Raw genomic sequence first — 25,787 nt, 5'->3', positions numbered from 1 at the left:
AATCCTGAAGCAGGCTGCCCTCCTCTCAAGGGCTCTTTTGCACTCCAAGCTTTGCATTTCTGTCGTCCACACGACACTCCTGAACCAGTAGCTACAAGGGAGGGCAATAGCTCCGCTACATTCCCATCCCGGACCCTCAAGGTCTATTAACTCCCTACTTGGATTGAGATCTGACGCCCACCCCTAGGAAAGAGCAGGCGGCGAACCTGCTGTGCTGCCAGGTGAGCCCCGCACCACACTCACCTGTCCTACGCTGCGTCCCAGGGGCTGCAGAGCAGGGTAGTCACGCGCCCCTTACCTGCGCGGAATCTGCCGTGGCTGTGGCGGTGTTTGCTGCTCCCGAGCTTAGGGAGCAGCCCTTACGCGGCGCGGGCAGGGCGTTGCGGAGCGCCGCGGGACTTCCTCGGCACCCCCTTGCGAGCCCCGCCTTAAAGGGGAGGAGGCGGCCGCGCGTCACCTTTGAGAAGCCTCTGAGCCTAGCGCGGGCGCAGCTGCGAGCTGCTTTGCCAGGTGTTACGTGAAGGCGCCAGGGCTCAGTGCTGGGCACTGGCTGGGCGTAGAAACAGTGATTACTTGCAAATCATTCGTCTGGGTTGATCTACAAGAAGAGAAAGGTGTGTCCAAAAAAGTCCGAAAGGACAAATGTGACCTGCAAACGTCTAAAAACCTGTCTTCGCTGGTACTTTCAGCAGGTCCCTAAAAGATCAGGGGACAGAAAATCGGTTCTCTCTTTAATGCCCTCACTCTAGAAAGAGGTGTTTCCAAGCTTGGCGGCCTGTTAAACCCGTGCCACGTGTGAGCGATCGAGGTTGGAAGTCAGTCACCCAAATCTACAGAGATATGCTTTCTGAATCTTGGTTCCTCATGTATAAAAATAAGGCTGCCTTGTGGGCCCAGCGAGTTGGGTATTCCCAGAGGCCCCCAAAGACTCTTGTGATTAAGGCCACTAAGGTGGCCCATAAATATTTGCCTTTTGTTACTCTTGCACTTCCCTTTCTTCCTTCCTTGTTCCTTTCTTTTAATTGCAGTTTGCACCCTTTCGTGCTTGGTCAGTTCCTTTTCCTATATATTCATGAGCCCGAATTTACTGAGCCCTGATTCTGTGCTGTGCCAGGTGTTGGGTGGCTTAGGAGGAGACATGCAGGTTAGATGCCTGCTTTGAGGGCTCAGTCCCAAGAAACAGTAGTTTTGAACTTAACCAGAGATATGAAAAATTGTGCTCTGTAAGTCTAATATGAATTGCAATGCATTCTCCTGTCATATAAATTTAAAAAAAATAATTAAAAAAGAAAAAGAAACTAGATACAAGAGAAACAGGCTGGTGTGACATAAAACCAGGCATCTTATAGATTGTTCTGGGAATGGGGAGGTCTGTAAAGTGAGAGGAGTTTAATTGGTGTAACTGATGATTAAGAGCTTAGGTTCTGGAATCAGAAAGGCGTCAAATCAAATCCTTGCTGGGCAACTAATCATGTAAATAGGAGAGTTCACTTAACTACCCTGAACTCCAATTTTCCCTTTAATCAATTATGATTGAAATATATTCACATATATTCAGAGAAATAATGAAGTAAATGTGCTGGCCCACAGTAACCATTTAATAAAGTTTAGCTAAATGATAACACATACTAATATAGAGGATAGGGAATGGGTTTAAATTTGAGAAAACAAGACTGTAGGAAGAAATGGTAGAAAAAGAAGTGTATTACAATAAAAATTCCCACTTACAGCTGTCATTGAGGAAGACAACTTTGCACCAGTCTCTGAGCTTGGCATGAAACAATCTTATTTAATTTTTATGAACCTGTGAGACAGTTGATAATATCCCTGCTTTAAGGTGAAGAACTAGCCTCAGAACCATGAAATAATCTGCCAGAAGGTAGGAATCAAGTTCCCAGCCAAGTCAGAGCAAGCTGAGGCCCATGGCAAATCTACGCTTTTTTCAATGTGTTAAAGGTTACATTCCCTCCCAGTGAAGAGAGATAATTAGAGAACATAGAGTCTAAAAAGAAGAAGAAAAAGAACAATGCAGGAGAAGAAGCAACCATACCTTTAAAGCTGACTAATAATATAAATGAATTAAAATAGTAAGCCATCCCACACTAAAAGCTTTTTCCCTCTGACTCCTGCTCTGGTGAAGTTCCTGTTCTGTGGTTCCGGCAGCCCAACCACAAGTGAAAAATGACTACCAGCATTTTGCAATCATTAAATGTTACAGAAAGTGAAACAGATATCTATGGTGATACTCTCCCCACCACACGCAAGGTACTCATCTGTCCAGCTTCTTTGGGTTTTCGGGTCTCTTTTGTCTTTTAATTAGCCCAATATGTTACACGCCTCCTTTAGCAGTGTGTTTCACGTAGGGAATAATAATGTCACATTTACTAGTTGAAGTTTGCTGCATAACCACAGCAGCAATTAGAACAGCAGCTGGGCTCATGTATATGGCTGATCAATTTTTAATATGCTATTGTCCTATTGAATTTTTTTTTAATTTAAACGGGTTTTGATCCAAGTCTTACACAATGAGCACTTGTCAATGATGTCAGTTGTTACTTTAAAAAAAATAATAATAAATACTTCCTGAATTTACAATAGGCAACCTTCTCCCTCTGGCCTTCATAATTCACCTAATTCACAAGGTAGTTGGCCTCTCAAGAAACAGCACTGTTGTCATTGTGATGACTGAGGTGGAGATTTCCTATTTCCTGACAAAATTGCTTTTACATCTTAGTGCATATTTGGTTGCATGGCTATTTAATAACAGTGCCTGTCTTTTTAAATTTTCAATGGCAGATGTCTTCTGCATTCCCCATGTACTCTTTTGCATCACATCCTTTGCAGCACCAGAGATGTGATACATTCAGTGTGCATTCAGAAGCAGTGCAGTGGAAGTATCTTAGCAATGTTGTTGTTCCTGTTTTAGCTTCGAATGAGCCAGAGCAGTTTAAATGGGGCAAGCTACAATTGCTGCAGTCACCCAGAATCTGTGATGATGGGAATGGAGCAGTCTTCTCTAACAGAAAGAATACCCTGGGTGTACATGCATATGAGCTAGAATTCTGACTCTTCTTTGCTCAGAGGGAACCACAAAGGACCACCTTGCATCATCCTACCAGAGTTGACCATGCAGGCAATTCTGCCTAGCTCCAAGTGGAGAATGAAGGACTTTTCTTGAGAGAACAAGTCCCTTCAATTTCCAAGAGAAAGCTGTCTAAACTCTGCTACCAATGCCAGCTGTGATACAAGTTCTTGGCACTTAGCATCCCTCATATTTTTCTTCATTGGTGCTTCTCAGCATTTCTGAGCCAATAAAAACAAAAGAAGAAAAACAATTGAGACATAAACACGTAGATCTAGATCTAACAGGAGGCGGGGCGAAACAAATGTGATGGTTAAGGCAAAATTTATTCTGTTGTCCAAGTAGCAGATGTTTAGTGTATGCTATAAGGAAGTTTATGCACTTCATTACATGGTATAGAGAAAAGGGGCATTCCTTTTATGGATGGTGCAAATGGTCTTTGTTATCATATTTACTCAGGTTCTTTTATTTTTCTATTGTATAATCATCATGTCATCTCCTTTTTATAGTGGCAGGTGTGAAGACCAAATTTAGTGGCTCACTTCTGACCTGACTCTGTCACTTATTAGCTATGTGTTTTTCCTGCAGTCTTCACTCTCCTGAACAAAAATGGGGCCCTAACTAAAAATGCATTTTGTTTTCTAATTACTCAGGAAAAAAAAGCCTTATTATAAAATCTTTTTTATGGAAACAAACACCAGCATTTAATTACTTTAATGATATTTCTATGTAGCAAGTTTTTAAAAATATCTAGACATGTATTTAACGCAAGCTGATTGGCTAAAAAAATGTTTGCAGATAGTAAGTTGTTCAACATTCAAGTTTTATGGATATTAACCTTTTACTGGATGAAATTTTTTTATGGCCAAGATGAACATCTGGTACTGGTTGCTTTGAAAAAGTGAAGATTATAAGAAACATGAAAGCTGTATCTTAAAAGAATTAGTCTCACATGCATCAGATGGGTAAAGCATAATGAAATTGACTTTTTGGAGTGAATATTTGCCTTGCTCAAGAATACTCCTTTAGCATCAGCTGTTTTCTATTTGATGTCTTAAATTCCATCCAGTGAGCTAATTGACAAAACCTCCCTCCCCACCACTCCCCCCGCCCCGCCAATACCTTATCCAGGAGAGAGATTCCTATTATACAAAATTACTGTGGGCTCAATTGTTTTAGTGAATAATATCTAATGTGTCACCATTGGCAATAGTGATGGGCATATGAAGAATCATCCTTGAGAGACAGATTGTTGAATCTGCTTTTGGACTGTTGGTTAGGGTCTATTTCTTAAAATTGCAGTGTGTGTTTTAAAATGATCTGAAGTTGAAGTTGTCACTTAAGAACAGAAATCTTAGGCTTTCTCATGGTGGCTGGTTTGTTTGCATCCTCTGGGTTTTGCAAATATCTGAAGTGAACTTGTTTTCTCTCTAATTGGAATGCTAGAATGCTGAGTGGCCCACTTCTGACATGTTTTCAATTTTTTTTCAATTTGTACATTGTATATTGGAGTTATTTCTGTCTACTTTTATTCCCCTAAGTCCGAGATAAAAATAGAGAAATTTTCAAGACTGTAATATTAGGGTAATAATCAAGTCTCCAAGCAATAAGCAGCACATTGATTGATATTGTCTTTCACATAACTAGCATATGCTAGCAGCTACAACCAGACCACAAATGAGGATGCCAATAAAGGCCAGGCTCATAAAATAAATGCTTGACTGTGATCACATATGAAAAAAACAAAGACTATCACAAACAATAGAAGGCACACCCACCCAAAGACATTCAAATTCACATACAGTGAAACATGGGCTGGTGGCCAGAAGCCAGGTGACTAGTGTGTGTCCTCTGAAAATCAATGCATCAAGCTCTATGATCAACACTATGGATATAAAACATGGTGGCTGCTGCCCTCCAAGGAACCATTTGGCTCAGAGGAAAGACATGTAAATAAATAAGGAACTAGAGTGTCAGAGGAAAGTAGGTCTGCTGGGGTCACCCACAGAATCTGACAAGAGTCAAGTGCAGGAGTCCAGATATCAAATAAGGGGAATTATAAGAATTGTGATTCCAGGAAGCCCCAAGGTCTAAGGGAAAGGGTCCTGATGGGTGAAACCCAGCTTGTACCCCTAGGATGTGCATAGACTCAATTAGCAGGTGAAGATCAATTCAGGGAATGAAGCTAGGCCTGGTAATATTTCCACAATTGTTTATTCAATCAGAAATTTAAAATGCAAATACATAGGGAGAAATAATAACTATGCTTATGGCTGAGGACATTACCAAATTTTGGACTTGACATCTCCAGTCTCTTTTTGTAACTGTGTGGGACATATAATTTGAAGAAGTTCTAATTCATCCAGGCTTCAATTACAGACTGTAATGATGACCTACAAAGAAAGTACAGAATCACTAATTAATGATTGAAAGTAGTCAGAAAATAGATGGAGCGTCATTAAGGACCTAATAATAATATTTTCAAGCTCACTTGGTGTACAATTACCTGACACACTGATCTTTAAGTATAACTCTACAATGAGTATTGTTGCTACTTTCTGAGAAAATCTGGGTCCCCAAATAAAGACTGAAAGAGCTAAGAAATCTGACCTGAAAACTAAATTATTTTTTTAATTTCCAGCAATCTTTTCTTTTACCCTTTTGTGAAGCATCATCTAAATGTAGAAAAAAAAAAATTGTGCACTCCCTTAAAAGACATAATTCTTTCAAAAAGCATATTTACTTAAAGTTATGGTTCATCAATTTTGAGTGAAGAAAAAATAAGGAAAAGCCCGATTCAATCAAGTAGCTGCTTTAAAGGGAAGAGAACTTCCTGGCAGATTTGCTGTCAGAGATCTATAGCTGTCATTTTTAAATTTTCACAATGACCTTTGCACCTACCCTGCTGCAGCATGTGACCTGACTCCTTATCCCTCATGGGTTATGGTGAAATTTAAGCTGTACTTGCTGAACTTGCATAATCGTTCCACCTGGGTACCTTTCATTTGAAAAGCCCAGCCTTATATTTCAAACTGCATACACTTCACCCATGCACATTCACTGGTAAAATATGCTCAGGAAAACCACAAAATAAGAGAGCTACATGCTCATACAGATGAAACCACGCTGTGTTTTTGTTAAGTTTTGTGTCTGGAATGACTGGGCTCTGAAAAAACTATCTTTCCAGCAATGAAAAATAATCCTTTCTCTTGAGAACCAAGCAGATCCTAATGTCATCATGTGATTTCAGTAATATTTTAGCATATTACTGAATCATGACTTTGTTAGAGTATCTTCTGAGAGTTAGAAGTGGAGTCCCCGACCAGACTTTCAAATGTTTCTGGTGACATCATCCTGTGGGTCGCTCCTGTTTGTTTTTTTGTAGTTGGGAAGTGCCTGTTGTAGCAAGCTGTGCTCCAGGGGGGCTTGTGTCCTCTGCGAGCTGGAAACTTCCACAGTAACTGAATATGACATGTGGCAGGAAAATAAAGGGCAGAATTAGCAGCACTACGAAAAGTGTGACTGCAAGTCAGAAGGGTGGAAATTAAAAATGAGAAAGCCAGTGATCAATGAACGGTGGGGGGAACCAAGCTGGAACTTAAATTGTCAAGGAGAACTACTATAGGTTATCAAAACCAGGAGATCAGAAGGCTAGCATAAACAAGATAGCAACGAAGTTAAAGGGAATGGCCTGATTATGTCAGGAGTGAGGATAATGAATCCAATATAAATCAGAGTTCATACTCTGTTGCCACAATGTCAATCAGACAAGAAAATGGATTTTTCTTCTTTGGACTCACACTTCCCTCAAGGTGTGGCAGTCACTGCAGCTTTTTGCAGTGAAGCAATACTCTTCTTAATGAAGGGATATGTAGGCTACCATTGTACTCTACCTGACTGCATTATCCTCTAAGAATATGGAAACTCATTAGCTCATCTCTATAAATGCAACTCAGGTAGAGGCATATGCCCATTGTTCCTAAAAAGAGTATAATATTAAAATAACTATTTTACAGTTAATATTACAAGATATTTTTGCAAGAATATGCAAGAATTGATGTTTTGTTTTAATATCAAGATCCACCTGACATAAGCTCCCAAGAAAATTAGTTATCTCTGCAAAAAAAAGTCTTTTATTTCCTTGACATTTTTATTCTTGTTTTCTTACACTGTCTTCCATTTTTATTTCCTATACATAGCCTTTGACTTCCCACCTCTCCTCCCATTTCATTCTTACTTTTTCTAGAAAGAAATCTGGACAAAAACATATCCAGAATCTATTTTTTCCAATGCTTGTAAAAATACTGTCTTCTTCTCAAAGAATCCCCTCATTCCTCAACCAAAAGCTATCAGTAATCCCCAGAGTAATATAGATTCCAACCTGAAAATATTTCACTCAAGAACAACTGCTTCTACCTTTATGAAATAGTTCAATACCAGTCTTAACTTTTAAACATGTGTTTGTTTATAAGTATGCCTAGAATACATACTTAGTGCTAGACAGTGTATACAACATAAGTTTTTAAAATATTATACCTATGTGCAATGTAAAAATTATCTATTTTGGTATACCAAATAACCCTAAAACTCAGCCGTTGAAGGCAGTGAGCATTTGTTATCTCAGAGTTTTTGTGAAAGAGGAATTCTGGGGTGGCCTAGTGGGTATCTCTGACTCAGGAGCTCTCCCAGATGGTAGTGAAGTCATCTGCCAGAGCAGTGGTGATCTCAGTGGTCACCTGGACCCAAATCTGCTATAAAACTCACACATAAGTGGTGGTAGGATTCGGTTCCTTGCTACATGTATGTCATATTTTATGAAACTTTTTTTCAATAGATGCAAACTTTCTGAAAGTTGTAAACTCACAGATGCAAGAAGTTGATGATATTTTCCTGCAATGTCCTATCTACTATTAATAAATGTTACATCCTTCTCAAACATTGTAGTTTTCATGTTGTGGTAACCAATAATGAGAGAGAGGGGGGGGGCAGGCAAAAGCATGGGAAAAAGAGAAAACATAAGAGAAACCTGAAGATAGAAGTTGTCATCATTTTACATCCTAATTTTGGCAATGACACCCCATCCCATAAACTATTCACAAGATAAAACTCAATAAACTCATTGAATATGCAAGGAAAGTAACTGCACAAGGACTTGGAAACCAGGAGGATGGGATAACCAGAGTTGATGGAGAGGCTGCCCTTCCCACCTAACAAGCACAACAAGGATATGATAAATGTCTGATCAATCAATTATCTGCTTAAATCTTGTTGAACTTTTGAATCTGTGAGTTTTTAATTTTCATAAAGTTTGGATCTGATGAAAAATATTCTGATCATTATTTCTTCAAATATTTTCTCATGCCCTCCTTGCTTTTCCTTTTTGAATGTCGGTTACAGATATGTCAGGTCCCTGAATATTGTCTGAATGTTCACAAGTGCTCTGTTTGTTATTTCCCCTCAAGCTTCTTTTCTCTGGGTGTTTCATTTTGGATTATTTCTATTTCTTTTTTTTTTTTCAGTTCTTGGGATTGAACCCAGGGCTTTGCACATGCCATTCGAGTGCCCTACCACGGAGCTATACCCCCAACCCTGGAGAGTTTCAATTTCTATGGCTCAGGTTGATTAATGTTTTTTCCTGCAATTAATACAATTTCTCTGCTATTAATACAATACAATGTAATTTTCATCTCAGACATTTTAGTTTTATTTTTAGACACTCTTTCAGTCTTTTTACACTTCCATTTATCTCCTCATTCTAATGATTTCTTCTACTTTGTTGAGAGTAGAGAGTAATTGATACTACAATTTTACTTTCTTTTCCTTGTATACTAATCAAATCATTTCCTTTCTAGATTTAATTCAATTGAGTGCTTTTTCTACTTGTTATGGTTCTTTTTTCTTGCTTCTCTACATAAACATAAATGTTAATTAAATATCAAACAGAGTGAATTTTGTGTAATTGGGTGTTGAATTTTTTTAAACATTATTCCTTTACATAGTTTGGGTACCATGGTAGAATGAATCAGACATAATTTTATTATGTTCATATATGAATATATGGTCAGTGTAACTCCACATCATGTATAGCTGCAAAAATGGAAAGTTACATTCCATGTACTTAGGCTATATCAAAATACATTCTACTGTCATATATAACTATAAAGAATAAATAATTTTTTTTAAAAAAAAAGAAAAAGTTTGGATACCTTGAGGCTTGGTTTTAAGCTGCATTGAGTGGGTACAAAGTGGTTTTTCCTCTGGGATGATAACCCCTAAAGAGCCTATTCCATGTCTTAAGTCTTTTCTTACTCTCTTATGGGGCTGACCTATTCCTAGTGATGTCTGAACTTTAGGAATTGTTAGACCAGCTTTCCTCTAGTGATTTCTATTGATACATGAACTAATTAGCATTCAACTAAACATTAAAAAGAATTTTTTTCAACTACCTTTCTGAATACATATCTACCTCTTTCTTTCTCATCACTCTATATAATGTAGATTTTTCCATTTTCTATTCCCCACCACAAATTATGGCTATCTTGGTCTCCCTAGTCTTTTCTCAACTAAGAGAAGCCAAGGGATTTGTTTGGGGTCCCCATTTCTGAGCCACAGCCTGCAAACTCTCCAGACAGTGAATTGAGGCAAACTTAGGTTCATCTTATTTATTTCTTTTCTCAGGGCTCACAGCACTGCATTGTCTGTTTTCCGATGCCTGAAAATGCCACTGTTTCAGATATGTGGCTGTCATTGTTAAATGTGGGAGAGCAAATCCAGTCTCCTTCATTTCATCATGGCTAGAAGCTGAAGTCTAATCTAATACACATTAGACCCAATCTCTCTATGGAGACCTGGATGACACTTGCTGTAAATGAGAGAAGAGCCTTGCCTAAAATTGTTTCAAATCATAGAAAAAAATGCACTAGGATTAAAGATTTCTAAATTCATCATGTAATTCTTTACAAAATTATAATGTCATATTTCAGGTAATCAATTTCTAAAACAGATTTCAGTTGATCCAAAGTTCTTCATATTTTCATCCAAGAACTTAGATGACTGTATTACTTATTATTTTCAATTTGGTTACATCAAATATCCTGCTGACAGCTCATATAAGAGAGTCCAGCCTCCAAATCCTATAACATCATCTATTCTCAGTCAGGGGTTTGATGGTCATGACATCATCAGTATTCATTCATTGAGTTGATCCACTTTCAACTAAGAGCAGAAAAGGGGCTCTATTAGACCATCTTATGGGAAATAGTTTACTTCCAAGACTATATTACACAATGACAGGAAATAGTTTACTTCCACTAAAGTAAGTCTGTATGGATCTACAACTTCAATTTTACAAATCTTTGCCTCAGTACTAAAAGGTATCTTTTCACAAAATGGAATACTAGTTAAGACTTTAAATGGGTCTCATCATTCTCATTTCAGCTAATTTTTTGACTATCACCAGGAAAATTTCCAGATCCTAATTATAGCAAACAAAATTTCTAGGTCAGGATACTGCTTCTTATTCTCTTTGAAATATACCAAGAATGTGCTTATTTTTTTTCATTAAGAAATTTAGACAGGATCTCACTACACTTTACATTTATGTAACCTAAAGTAATTTGGAAATTTATGTAACCTAAAGTAATTTGGAAATGAAGCTACCACATTAAATCAGTGAGCAGTTTTGCCTTCTGAACTAACTGGAGAACAATCAAAGATAAGACCCATTAAGCCAAAGCATCCTTATGCATCTTTTATTTGTAAGCAAAAGAAAGGTGCAACATCATCAAAGGGGTTCTATAAATGTGGCAGGGTCTTTGTTCCTGTCCTTAGATGAGTAATTTCAGAACATCCACACTGTCTTTGATAACAGTGTTCTTGACCATGCTCCATCCCAAGTCTAGCTCAGTGTCTCCTATTTGTACACTGGGACCTCACCTCTTCTAGAGCCATGGATAGCATAACAAAATCAATCATAAAAACTGCCCCTTCAAGTTATCTCTATTTCCTATTTATACATATATTTTCATATTATTCAAATTTTGCTTGATCATTTCTTTCTGCTTTCCTAAGGTATTCTATAGTCAGAACAACAAAATTTCAAACTTGAGTCTCTAGAATCTCATACTAGGTTTTCATTGCTTTTTCACATGCTCAGGGGAGGTCAAAAAATAATATTGAGAACAAAAGCTATAACAAGTAAATAAAGTAAAAGAAGAAACCTAATATAGCAAATGAGCTCAAGTGTAGCCACTTATTAATTGGTAAACTTGAGCAAATTAATTTCATTTATATGTGAGCTGAAACTAGCACCCACTTTTCAGGTCTATTGTGATAGTCATCCATATTTTGAATGTACCTCAGTCCATGCAGATTTGCAGTGAATTTAAATGGTGGATGTGGTAGTGATGCCAATGAAGATGATAAAGCTCATGTATGTAAGCAGTTTTTTTCTCTTTAACTTGATTGGGCTTTCCCCTCAATATTTCATTATGGAAAATCACAAGTATACAGCCAACTTGCAATACTTACCTTGTATCCCCACAACCTGGTTTCTAGTATACATTTTATCATATGCCAATCAAACTATCTACCTCTTTATCCCATCAACTAGTCTTTAACTTATATTTCATTTAATTAAAATTTAATTTAAAAATTGACACATTTTAAAGTAAACTTTAGACATTGTTAAATCCACCACATTTGCCATTATCTAGTGTTTGATATTTTTGGTAGTGATGTTATGTAATTCATATGTACAAATCATACTTGTAAATGCACTGTTTTGAATAACGAATACAACTATGATAGCAAGATAATAGGACATTATCTTCCCCATACAAAATTACTTGTTAATCTTTCTTAGTCAGTATCTACCTATACACACACACACACACACACACACACACACACACACACAAAGCAAAAAGGGACACATCCACTGCCTACCTCAGTTCCAACATATTTTTTCTTCACAGATTAGCTTTGCCCATTGTAGAAATTTAAATAAATAAAATTGCACATTTGTACTCTTTATAGAAAGTTGAGTTGTTTTCACTCCTGCTGATGTTTTTGAGGTTAATCCACTTTGCTATGTTCGTGGGATGTGTAATTATATCACAGTTGGTTTATCTGTTCTTTTGACAGATACCTGGTAGTTTCTACTTTAGGGCTATTATGAGTTAAGTTGATGAAATCATTTTTGGACAAGCAATTTTGTGGACATGTAGGTTCCTTTATGAGGTTTTGAGGTTATAATGGTTGATTATCTTCCTCTTTGATTTTCATTCTGCAAATACCTACTATAATGTTGAACAGAGAATATTATACCTCGAATATATACACTCTTACACACACACACACACACACACACACACACACACACACACTTAGCAAGTTCACTAAAAGAACACATGCAAAAACAGTGATCTGTTTCTTGGCTCCCTTATTGAGGGCTAAGAAGAGTACAGATGTCAAAGGTTTGGGATTATTCCCCCATATTTTTGGGGGTTGGGGTGCCAGGGATTGAACTCAAGGGCTCTCGAACACTGAGCCACATCCCCAGCCCTATTTTGTATTATATTTAGAGACAAGGTCTCACTTAGTTGCTTAGCACCTTGCTTTTGTTGAGACTGGCTTTGAACTCCTGATCCTCCTGCCTCAGCCTCCCAAGCCTCTGTGATTACAGGTATGTACCACTACACCCAGCTCCCCCATAATTTTATAGAAGAAAATATACAGACCTATTCCTGAAATCAATTGAGACCATAGTTACATTTTTTCATCTACTTGGTTGAAACTGATGCTTTTGTATCATTGCTTAGTTAATGGGTTTTGCAAAAATAGTTGGACAAAGTTTCAAGAGTGCCATGAGTTTAGGAAATTTAAAGTGTGGGTGCACCGTACAACATTTTAAAGACCTCAGGTCCAGAGTGCTGATCTCAGGAGCATTGATAATGGCAGCTGTTGGGCTGGGGATGTGGCTCAAGCGGTAGCGCGCTCGCCTGGCATGTGTGCGGCCCGGGTTCGATCCTCAGCACCACATACAAACAAAGATGTTGTGTCTGCCAAATACTAAAAAATAAATATTAAAAATATTTTAAAAAAAAAGATAATGGCAGCTGTGTTCCCATCCCTGTACATTGCCATATGCTTTTGACTCCATTCCTAAAAGGGCTGTGATGGGCTGTTTGAAGTAGAATATTGTTTTGTTGCTTTCCATTTAGGACTTGGAGCTGGTGCCTCCAAGCTGTGCTAAGGCAGATGGGACACTTAAATTCCAGTACCTCCTTTGCCATGCATCACAGTGCCACTATGGGTGGACCCTCCATGACCTCTAGTGCCTTTGGTATTCCAGTGGTAAAATGAGCAAATGGGACCCAGTGACCAGGAGAGTGCAATGGCAGTTAGTGAAGGCAAATTTAGAATATCATTTCAACTGAAATCAAATAACAAATGGTCTTTCCTTTTGAACTTCTTTATGATTGTTGAGTCATTATGACTTCAGTTTATTTCTCCAGTCATTGTAGGGATTATTTATTTGAGTGTTCTTGACTCAGCATTTCATAAAAATGATCCTCAGTCCCAAGGTCATGCAGCCAAAATATGCTGAGATTGACCCTGCCTGAATTTGTCTGAACATAAAATCTGAACATAAAATGTCTTTAACATTTATATAGCCTATGGTGATATCACCAGCTCTGTGATATCTGGGGAGAATTGGCGGATGCAGAAGATACTGGTGCTAATGAAAACCACCTCCACTTAGGGCCTCCTAGCATCCTATGATAATGGCAAAGATTGCTGTGAGCTGTTTAGCCACAAAGGAGCTGCATTTCCTCCTAAGTAAGACAACAGCAATGCTGCTGGGTTTTCTGAGCCCTAATGGATAAGGCTGAAACTCTCTCACAGGAGAGGTGCTGACTTTGCACTGGAAATCTCTCCCTGTTCTATAGCTCCGGAAAGATCTTTTGTAGGTAGCCCAGTGTCTATTTTCTTTTCTTTTTTTTTTTTTTTGTAATTTGTCTCAGATTGCAAGATTTCTTTCTTTGAACAGTCCATTTGTTTAAAACCCAGTGCCAATTATATCTGATGAACATTTACTGTACATCAGTTATAGGCATAGGCAATGCAAAGATGAATATAATAGTATGTATATCTTATTAAAGAATAATTTTCCCAAAAAAGTAAAATATGGCTATCATACAGATGTCAACTGATTGTCTCATTTTGATGAGGGAGACCTTTAAAATGTTCAGACCAGTTCAAAGAGCGGAGCCAAAAGAACACACAAATTTATATGGAATCATTAAATATTTAAATGAATTAGCAAGTGGGATGGAAAATCTACCTTTTCTAATGGTGGGGCAAGAGTTATTCCTACAATGGACTGAATTAAATCTATAGACAAAAAATATTTTGCATTATATTTGCCTACCTAAAAGTGACCAAGATAGTTTAAAAGCTATGAAAAGCTGGGCTCAGGTTATCTGTGCTGGTATGCTATAAACTGTGTAGTTTTCCATGGAAACCAAAAATTTTCTCTATACCTTAATTTTAAAAATTGTATCATTTTTGCCTATGTTCTGCACAGAAATAAACATTCCAGAATCTAACAATTTGCCTTGGAAGATTAGTAGTATCTAATTTATTATTAAGAACATAACTTATAGAAATGTGTCACACTGTTCAGTTACCCTGCTAGAGAGGTCAAACGCCAGGATTTATTTTTATGTTAAGCTATTGATTCCAAAGACTCTTTTCCACCCACATGTTACTGCCTCACCCCCCCAAAAAAAATCAAGGTGCAAGGAGACAGATGTGTAAATAGTAATTATATGTTGTGTGTTAGAATGAATAAAGATTTGCACAATAGCACCACAGGAAAAAAATAATCAGTACAATCTCCTTATTTGTACAGCTCTTCACATCACATGGACATGGGGTTTCTTTTTTTTATTGAAACATTTTTTTTAATTGTTTAATTACCCGTTTTTTAAGATTTTTTAAAATTAGTTATACATGACAGCAGAATGTATTTTCACACATTGTATACAAAAGGAGCACAACTTCTCATTCCTCTGTCTGTACATGGTGCAGAGTCACACCAGTAGTGTAATCATACATGCATATAGGGTAATAATGTCCATATCATTCCACCACTCTTCCCACCCCCACACCCCCTTGCCTCCCCTCACTCCATTCTTCCCAATCAATCCAAAGCTCCTTCATTCTTCCCCATACCCTCATTTTGGATTAGCATCAGCTTATTAAAGAAAATATTCAGCCTTTAGGGTTTTTTTTTAGTTTCATTGATTTTTTTAAAATACATGACATCAAGATGCATTATAATTCTTATTACACATATAGAGTACAATTTTTCATATCTTTGTATATACAGTGTGTTCATGCCAATTTATACCTTTATACATGTACTTTGTTATTTTGTTTTTTTTCTGCATTACAATTCTTATTACACATATATACCACAATTTTTCGTATCTCTGATTGTATATAAAATATGGTGAGACCCAAATTGAGTCTTCATACATGTACTTTGGATAATGATGTTCATCACATTCCACCATCCTTGCTAATCCCCTGCCCCCTCCATTTCCCTCCCACCCCTTTTCCCTATCTAGAATTTATCTAATCCTCCCGTGCTCCCCCTCCCTACCCCACTATGAGTCAACCTCCTTATATCAGAGAAAACATTTGGCATTTGGCTTTTGGGGATTGGCTGACTTCACTTAGCATTATCTTCTCCAATGCCATCCATTTACCTGCAAATGCCATGATTTTATTCTCTTTTAATGCTGAGTAAAATTCCATTTTGTATATATGCCACATTTTTTTATCCATTCATCCACTGAAGGACATCTAGGTTGGCTCCACAGTCTAGCTATTGTGAATTGTGCTGCTATAAACATTGATGTGGCTGTGTCCCTGTAGTATGCTATTTTTAAGTCCTTTGGGTATAGTCCAAGAAGAGGGATAGCTGGGTCAAATGGTTGTTCCATTCCCAGATTTCCAAGGAATCTCCATACTGCTTTCCATATTGGCTGCACCAATTTGCAGTCCCACCAGCAATGTATGAGTATATCTATTCCCCACATCCTCGCCAACACTTATTGTTGTTTGTCTTCAAAGCATCTCTTAACAAATACAAAAAGGTAGAGATACTACCATGCATTTTATCAGATCATAATGGAATTAAATTGGAAATCAATGACAAAATAAAAAATAAAAATTTCTCCATCACCTGGGGACTAAAAATATGCTACTGAATGAACAATGGGTTAGAGAAGACATCAAGGAGGAGATTAAAAAATTCTTACAAGTATATGAGAACATAGACACAGTATATTGAAATCTCTGGGATACTATGAAAGCAGTACTAAGAGGAAAATTCATTGCATGGAGTTCATTCCTTAAAGAAGAAAAATTCAACAAATAAATGACCTCATGCTACATCCCAAAGCACTAGAAAAAGAAGAACAAATCAGCAGCAAAAGCAGAAGAAGGCAAAAAATAATTAAAATTAGAGCTGAAGTCAATAAATTTGAAACAAAAGAAACAATTGAAAAAAATGACAAAACAAAAAGTTGGTTCCTTGAAAAAATAAAATTGACAGATCCTTAGCCATGCTAATGAAGAGAAGGAGAGAGAGAACTCAAATTACTAACATATGTGATGAAAAAGGTAATATCACAACAGACACTACAGAAATACAGAGGGTAATTAGAAATTATTTTGAAATCTTATACTCCAATAAAATAGAAGACATTGAAGGCATCAACAAATTTCTTAAGTCATATAATTTGCCCAGTTGAGTCAGAAAGATATACACAATTTAAACAGACCAATAGAAGAAGCCATCAGAATCTTACCAACCAAGAAAAGCCCAGGATCAGATGGATACATAGCTTAGCATCATATTCTCCAGCTCCATCCATTTACCTGCAAATGCCAAATTTTAATTCTTTTTTTTTAAGGCGAAGTAATATTCCATTGTGTGTCTGTACCACATTTTCCTTATCCATTCATCTGTAGAAGGGCATCTACCGTTGGTTCCATAGTTTAGCTATTGTGAATTTAGCTAAATTTGTATGTGGATAAATCACCATAGTATGCTGATTTTTACGTCATTTGTGTATAAACTGAGGAGTGGGATAGCTGAGTCAAATGATGATTTCATTCCAAGTTTTCTGAGGAATGTCCGTACTGCTTTCCATAGTGGTTGTACCAAATTGCAGTGCCACCAGCAATGAATGAGTGTACCTTTTTCCCCACATCCTCAGCATCATTTGTTATTGCTTCTTTTCTTGATAATTGCCATTCTGATTGGAGTAAGATGAATCTCAGAATAGTTTTGATTTGCATTTCTCTAATTGCTAGAGATGGTGAACATTTTTTCATATATTTGTTGATTGATTGTATTTCTTCTGTGAAGTGTCTGTTCAGTTCCTTAGCCTATTTATTGATTGGGTTTTGTGTGTGTGTGTGTGTGTGTGTTATGTTTTTGTTTTTAATTCATTCTTTATATGTCCTGGAGATTAGTGCTGTAACTGAAGTCTTGTGGTAAAGATTTTCTCCCATTCTGTAGGCTCTTCATGTTATTTATTGTTTCCTTTGCTAAGAAGAACCTTTTTAGTTTGAATCCACACCATTTTTGATTTTTGATTTTACCTCTTGCACTTTAGGATCTTGTTAAGGAAGTCAGGTCCTAAGCCAACATGATGAAGATTTAGACCTACTTTTTCTTCTATTAGGTGCAGGGTCTCTGTTACAGTGTCTAAGTCTTTGATCCACTTTGAGTTAATTTTTGTGTGTGTGCTGTGTGAGAGATAAGGGTTTAATTTCATTCTGTTACATATAGATTTCCCAGCACCATGTTAGAGTCTGTAAACAAGTCAGGATGGCACCTGGCAAAACGCCAGAGGGAGTGGTTTGTGAAGTAAGGCCAGCGAGCCATTAAGTGTGGAGATTCCTTATTGGTTGACTGCTGTATGGAGTTCATGTTAATTAAGATAAGCTGTGTGGAATGTATATATATATATATATAGTTCCGGTCCTACAATAAGCGGCTCCCACTCCCACTGTATCAATCTACACAAGTTGCTGGTCATCCCCCCCCCCCGTTATTTTGCTGTAGCCTGGCTGCGGCAGATGGTGGCCCATTATGGGGAGCCCTGGGACACTCGGGAGTAAGTGAAGAAAAAAAAAAAAAAAGCTGCCCGTCCATAGATAGGACGGGAGCAAATCTGCTCGTCCCTAGGCATATAGGGCGAGAGGAAAAATGGCCATTTTGAGAAAATGGAAAAGATTGAAGCAGTATGTTTGTGTCTTGTTTTGTCTCAGTGTATTGTATTGTCTTTGTGATGAAAATATGGAAGGGGTGAGAAGTAAATTGATAAGGGAAAGAGGCACCCCAGTGGAACCAAGAATAGTTGGGGCATGTGTTGATGGAAGCCCAGGAACTCTAGTCAGAAAGAAAAAGAAAGTTCAGAAGAAGAAGGATTATCAGGAAAAAAGTGCAAAAGGATATTACTGAATACTTTTCGTTACCGGAGGGTGCGTGAATTGGCGCCGCAGCGGCTGCCAAGTGCGAGCTGGTCAAGGCACAGCAAGGATTTTCCAAATGGCACAGCCTGCTCTTCCACTGCCAAAATCCAGACCTGACCTGGAGGCACAGTCTCGGGCAGGCTCTTGCTCCCTGTGCCCAGTGGCAGTTTGAGTCCGGAACACTACCAGGACTCTCCCCAGGGCCATCTGGGGCTGCCCCCAAGCTGCAGGTGGAAGACGGGCCTGCGACCCTGAAGTTTGATTGTTTCCAAGGCCAGTAACTACAATGGTTCTCCCACACCTGGAAGCTAATGAGTAATGAGCACTATTAAGGCTTATTTCAAATGTAAAAAACCTTGAGATAATGTACTAAATTGTTCAGAGGGTTGTTTTCTTAGTGGAATGCTACAGGATTTTCTTTAGCCAGCTTGTGGAGTTCCTGCCTTCATCCCAGTGCCGGTGAAAACGAAGGTGAAAGAATTTCCAGTGTTTCTGAGAACCCAAGGAGACTTCGGATCAAGCTAGCTGCCTGCAGAACTTACCTGGACTGTGATTTAAGCTAGCTGCCTGCAGAACTTACCTTGACTGTGATTTAAGCTAGCTACCTGCAGAGCTTACCTGGACTGTGATTTACCTGAACTGTGAGTTAATCTATTGAGATACTGCTTTACCTGGACTGAGACAACAAACTGTAATCTACAACAAATTGTAACTCAGTATCTTTGCTAACAGTGTCATTGCTGGTATAATTTTTCCAAGGGCTTCTTGCATGGAGCCATCAATTGGCTTGGTATTGTGGCATTTTGTATCCTCCCTTTCTGTTTGTAGCAGGTTATTTATGGTGTTTCTGTAAAAAGCACTATGGTCGTTATTTAAATTAAATAAATTAAACAAAAGGGGGAAATGTTAGAGTCTGTAAACAAGTCTGGATGGCGCCTGGCAAAATGCCAGAGGGAGTGGTTTGTGAAGTAAGGCCAGCGAGCCATTAAGTGTGGAGATTTCTTATTGGTTGACTGATGTATCTAGTTTATGCTAATTAAGATAAGCTGTGCGGAATGTATAAATACTGCTCCTGTCCTACAATAAACGGCTCCTACTCCTGCTGTATCAATGTACACAAGTTGTTCATCACCCCCTGGGTATTTTGCTGCAGCCGGACTGAGGCAGCACCATTTGTTGAATAGGCTATGTTTTTGGAGCCTTTGTTCAGTATGAGATAATAGTATTTATGTAGTTTTTTGTCTCTGTGTCTCCTATTCTGTACCATTGGACTACATGTATATTTTGATGTCAATACCATGCCATTTTTATTACTATTGCTCTGTAGTATAGTTTAAGGTCTGGTATATGATGCCTCCTGCTTCACTCTTCTTGCTAAGGATTGCTTTACCTATTCTGAGTCTCTTATTTTTTCAAATGATTTTTTTTTTTTAGTCTCCTGAGGAGAGTGCACTCTTCCTGAAGGTATTTCGATACCAGGTCAATGTGTGGAGTGGATGGAGCAAGCTCCTATTCCATTTCCCTGCTCCAAAAATCCATTTAATATATTGTCCTCAGTTAGAGAACATATCAGATATTAAACTGATAAGAACAGATACTACACTTGATTTTAGCCAAAAGGCCAAAAAGGGATTCCAAATGAATTTTATAATTGCTTTTTCTAGTTCTGTGAAGAACCTAACTTACCAACTTTGGGAAGGATTTTGGTGGGGAAAGAGAACCATGCAATTCAAAGTATAGAGGAAATGATTTAAGAACACCATCTGCTTAGATAACTTTTTTTTTCATTTATTTAGGCATCATCTTTGTGAGCTATAAAAGTTTATTTTTTTGACTTTGAAGTTTCAACAAAATACAAATATTCTTTTTGGATTAACTTATAATTTTGAAGAGACCTTTTAAAAGTTTTAGAATAATTTATATTATTGGGAAAATTGCAAAGATGTACACATAGTTCATCCAGATTCCCTCATTGTCAATATCTTATAATGTCATAATATATTTGTCACAATTAAAAAAACACTGGCGTTTACTATTAACTAAATGCCAGACTTTATTTGGATTTTGCCAGTTTTTCCACTGATGTATTCGGTGGGTTCCAGGATCCTGTACTTAGTTGTAATTTCTCCATGGTCTCTTATGGTTGAGGTCAGCTTCTCTCTTTGCTTTTTGTTCATGCCCTTGACCATTTTGAGGAGTTCTGTCTGGAGGTCCTGTAGAATGTCTCTAAACATTGTGTTGGTCTGTCATTTTTTTTTTCCATACGTTTACTCTGGAAAAGTCTAATATTACATTGGAAAAATCTTGCAGGTTAAGTGTCTTTAATGTCATATCACATTGGGAGCTTTATGTTGTCCACATGATACCACTGAAGATGTCCACCTTCATCACACTGTAATTTCTGAGAATGTTTAAGAATAACTCTAGAGCTTGTTGGAGCATTTCATCACCAGAAAGGGGATGTGAAGTTTAAAGGGGGGCATTGTCGGATGTTCTGTCCTCTGATGTCCCCCCTCTTCCATGAGTCAGTAACCTGACTTTCTCTAGGGTCAATGTCCTTCTCCAAATAGGAAAGGACAAGAAAAAACGCCAGCCATGTTAAATGGCGTTTGGTTTATACCTGCACAGCCAGAGCAGGAGGAACACATTGGCTTCCGGTAATTTACAAAGAAGCTCTGCTAGGTCATGTCTTGCCCTCCCACAGCAAGCCCTTTGAAGTAAGAGAACATTCCCTGGGAGAATGATACATGGCCCCATTGTAATTGTGTCAAACACCTAGATAAATCTTGAAATTAAGGAGCCACAGCTGGGGATGGGCAGAGACTCCTTCACTCCCAACCTTTCAGACTCATCTAAGTGTTCCTAGGCTGGTTTTGCAGAAGTCGCTTGCCCTCTTTTCCAGGGTAAGAGGGCTACTCCTGAAACCCTCTTTGAGTCTAGTCATAAAGATATTTTCTAAAACATACACAATGTGCTGAAAATAATCTCCTTTTTTTCAGGTTTATTTTTCTTTTCGTGCATACAGCCTGTACATAAGCAATTTTTAAAAATTATTTCATATTTTAAGGTGGAGAAAAAGTCTCTGTATGCATTGATCTTACCTAATAAACCAGAACTCTTATTCTTAGGTGAACTTGGGAAGGGATAAAGAACAAAGGGAAATGATGACTTTTTTATTTGCTTATGTTCTGTGTAGTTTAAAATGAGCCATGCCAACTTCCTTTTAGGAGTACGTCAGAATACTGACTGTCCTACGTTAAAGGTATATGATTTAGTAAATAATACAAGTTTGACATTGAGTTGGCTATCTCCTACATCAACCTCTGAACCTCAGGGGAAGGAGAGGCCCATGGATATACAAACAACAAAGACTAACTTCTGGAAATTACAACTTCTCTCAAGACACAGTTCCATGTGGACTTTTACTACATTTTTGGTTTTAAATGGAGATGAGGAGGATTTGCACAAATTGAACCATATGACACAATCCTAAAAACTAAATTTAATTTTGCAAGGCTTTTAGCTGGATGAATTCTGTTTCAATTAGAGAGACTAATTTAGAATAACTTTCAAAGCACTCTTTTACAGAACATTGAAAATGTTAAAGTCAATGTCATCGTGTTCAAGTTTATTAAAGAGAGAGACTGCAAGTTAAACACATTGTTTTTGGAAATGGATCCTCTTCTAGTATTTGCCATAACTCTAGCTTTAAAAATATTGATAAATGATCAATTTGCAGTTAAGTACATATTTTGAGGTGTACAATTGAATGTGATTGACATATTTATGTATCAATGAAACCATTATCACCAGAGTTAAGACAGAGCATATCTATCACTCCCAAAATTGCCCATGTGCTCCTTGGTTATGCCTTCCTCATTTCCCATTTGCATTTTCTAAAATTATATAAATTAAATCATATATACTGTACAAAGACAGCTTCAGCCAAAGTGAGGCACTAAGCAAATCAGAGAGATCCTGTCTCTAAATAAAATACAAATTAGGGCTGGGGATGTTGCTCAGTTGTCAAGTGCCCCTGAATTCAATCCCTAGTACCCTGGTACCAAAAAAATAAAATAAAATCTGGCTTCCTGCACTCAGCACAGTTATTTTGGGATTTGTTCACACAGTAGTGTATATCAATAGTTCATTCAGGTTTATTGCTAAGTAGCTTCATTTGTGTGGATATATCATACTTTTTCATGCATTCACCTGCTGATTTACATTTCAGTTCCTTCCAATATATGGCAATTACAAATGGCCCTTAATATTTGTGTACAAGTCTTTAAATGGACATATCCTTTTTTTCCCTTAGTTAAATAACTAGGAGGGGACTGGCTGGATTACATGGTACGTGTATATTTAATTTTGAAAATAACTACCCAGATATTTTCCAAAGTGTCTGTGCCATTTTATATTCCCTATAGTAGTATATGATAATCCCAGTTTCTCCACCTAGCATTGTATACACCAATCTTTTTAAAATTTCAATTTCTGATTGTTCTTTGCTGGATATAAATAAAATTGATTTTTGTGCACTTATTTAGCATTCCACAACCTTACTAAACTCACTTACTAATTGTAGTACTTAAATTTTATAGAGTGAATTAAATTTTCCACATTGGCAGTTATGTCTTCCTCAGATTAAAAAAAAAAAAAAGTTTTCCTTTTTCCTTTCAAAATGGATTCGTTTTTTTCAAGCACTGGGGAATGTAGTTCATAAAGTGACTCTGGGTTCAATCCCCAGTACTACATGCAAAGCGGGGATTCCATTTTACTTTTCTTTTGGTCTTTTGACTCTGAAAAGAACCTAAAGCTCAATGATGAATAATAATGCTGAGCACAGATATCACATTATTTTATTTTATTTTATTCACAGTACTGACAATCTGGATTCAAATCCAGTGGCACTGTACTACTAAGCAACAATTCCTGCCCATTTTTATTTTTTATTTTGAGATGTGGGCCTCACTCAAACTGGAGTTCCAAACTGAACTCCAGTTTTCTAACCTCCTGCCTCAGCCTTCCAAGCAGGGGAGATTACCGGTATGCACCACCATGCCTGGCAACCTCCTGATTTTAACACTTAATTTATGCTACAGAGATTGAGAGAATAGGATTGCTTTCAAGATATAAGAATGCATCAGTGAACCAAGAAAATAAAGTCACAGGCATATTTACTTTTTCTCCATCTTAGAGGAATAGTATCTAATCTTTTATCACTAAGTATCATGTCAACTATAGAGTAGAAGGATGAAGGAGTCCCTATTCCAACTTCGCTGAAATTTTCTTGACTCAAGAATGAAGTTGAACTATTGTCGAATTCTTTTTCTCACCTAAAACCTTTTTTTGCTTTTTAAAAATTTGTAACATGGCTTGCTACATGCATTGGTTTTTAAATGTCAGACCAGATCAAACTTGCATATCTGATAAACTCCACTTGATACAGCATTTTGCCCATTTTTATGTGTAGTTGGATTCAATTTGCTAAAATTTTGTTGAGAATTTTTACATCACTTTATGAGTTCTCTGTTTCCATTGTCTGGCTTTAATATCAGGGTAATGCTGTACTCCTAAGTTGAGTATTCAGTAGATTAGTTTTCTGTGGTTTCAAAACAAACAACCACAAGCACAGTGCTTCAAACTAGCACCAATTTATTAGTTTAGAATTCAGAGTATCAGAAAACCATCACAGTGTGGCCAACTACTCAGTTCAGCATACCACAAGACTACGAAGGTGGGAAGGTGGTGTTGGCTGGACTGGGACCTTGTGTGGAGATTTGGGAAAATCTATTTCTCAGTTTCTTCTTCCAGAGAGGATTCAGTCCTGAGTAGTTGTAGAATAGAGATCCCTGTTTCCTTGTTAGCTGCCAGCCCAGGGCCACTCTCTGTCCTAGAGTCTCCCCACATACTTTTCTATATACCCCCACTCACCTTTAAGCTCTCCAACAGAACATCTAGTCCTACATACAGTTTAAGTTTGTGATTTTTTTCTCTCTGTCAACTGACAGAGAAAACTCATTCCAAAGGGTCCATCTGATAAGGTTTGGTCCACCCAGACAATTTTCCTATCTTTGAGTCAACTGATTTGGAAACTTAATTACATTCTTTCATAGTAACACCAAGATTAGTGTTTGCTTGAAAACCTGGGAGAGGATGTGAATACAATTCATTAGTAGAACTGTTTAGGCTTTCAGTTTTGTTTTGTTTTTTTTTTTTTTTTTTGTTTGTTTTTAAGGGAGAGTTGCTTACTAAAAAACTCAATTTCTTTAATGTATTCAGAATCATGCAAGATACATATTGCTTCTTGCATGAGGATTATTAATTTATATCTTTCAAGGAATTTGTCTAATGAATTTGCATTGTAGAATTTACTGCCACAGTTACTTATAAAAACCCCTTCATAGTCCAGTATATATTCTGTCCATTGAATTTTATCAGTGAGTAATTTGGATTTTCTTCCCTCTTTCCTGGATCAGTCTGCCTAGTTTGTCAAAATTATATATTGATAATCTCCAGTAATTAGTTCTTAGTTTCCTTTATTTTCTTTAATATTTTCCATGTCTTATTATCTTATCTATTTTCATTCAGATCTTTGTTATTCACTTTTCCTGCTTAATTTGGGTTAAATTTCCTCTTAAAGGGTCATTGACTTGAGACATTGGTTCTGCTTCAATAGAATTATTTAATATTGTAAAGGTCACCCAGTATCTATTCACAACATTCAACAAATATTAATGAATTGTGTTTTTATTTCCCTTTTCCATTCTAGCTATCTTCTATTTTCCTTTTGATTTATTTGTGGACATGTGACCTACATACATGTTTGTTATTTAATTTCTGAATTTCAGTTATTTTTAAGAGATCTTTCTGTTTTTTAATTCTAATTTAATTCTAATTTTAATTCTAATTTAATTATAAATTTATAGAGAACATGCTTCACATAATTTGAATTATCATTTTTTTTAAATTTTTTATTTGTTGTGGCTTGCTTTCTGGCCAAGTTTATGGTCCATACTCGTAAATGGTGTGTATTCTTAAGTCAAGTCTATTGATAAATTAGTTCAGCTTCCCTAAACCCTGCTGACTCTGTGTCTACTCATTCCATCAGTTGTTGAGAGCAGGATATAAAATCTCTAACCAT

The 25,787-nt window shown here is 37.2% G+C and overlaps 1 non-coding gene across 1 annotated transcript; it reads right to left on the bottom strand.

Annotated features, from left to right (window-relative positions):
* Nucleotides 1-20,085: 20,085 nt before the first annotated feature.
* Nucleotides 20,086-20,276, bottom strand: LOC113186577 (U2 spliceosomal RNA). Its single transcript, XR_003301309.1, has one exon. It is a non-coding gene; the product is annotated as a U2 spliceosomal RNA (small nuclear RNA).
* Between the last annotated feature and the right edge of the window lie 5,511 nt (nt 20,277-25,787).

This window comes from Urocitellus parryii, chromosome 6 (assembly GCF_045843805.1).
Source record: "Urocitellus parryii isolate mUroPar1 chromosome 6, mUroPar1.hap1, whole genome shotgun sequence".
NCBI lineage: Eukaryota > Metazoa > Chordata > Mammalia > Rodentia > Sciuridae > Urocitellus > Urocitellus parryii.
This window is presented reverse-complemented; position numbering and strand designations above follow the sequence as displayed.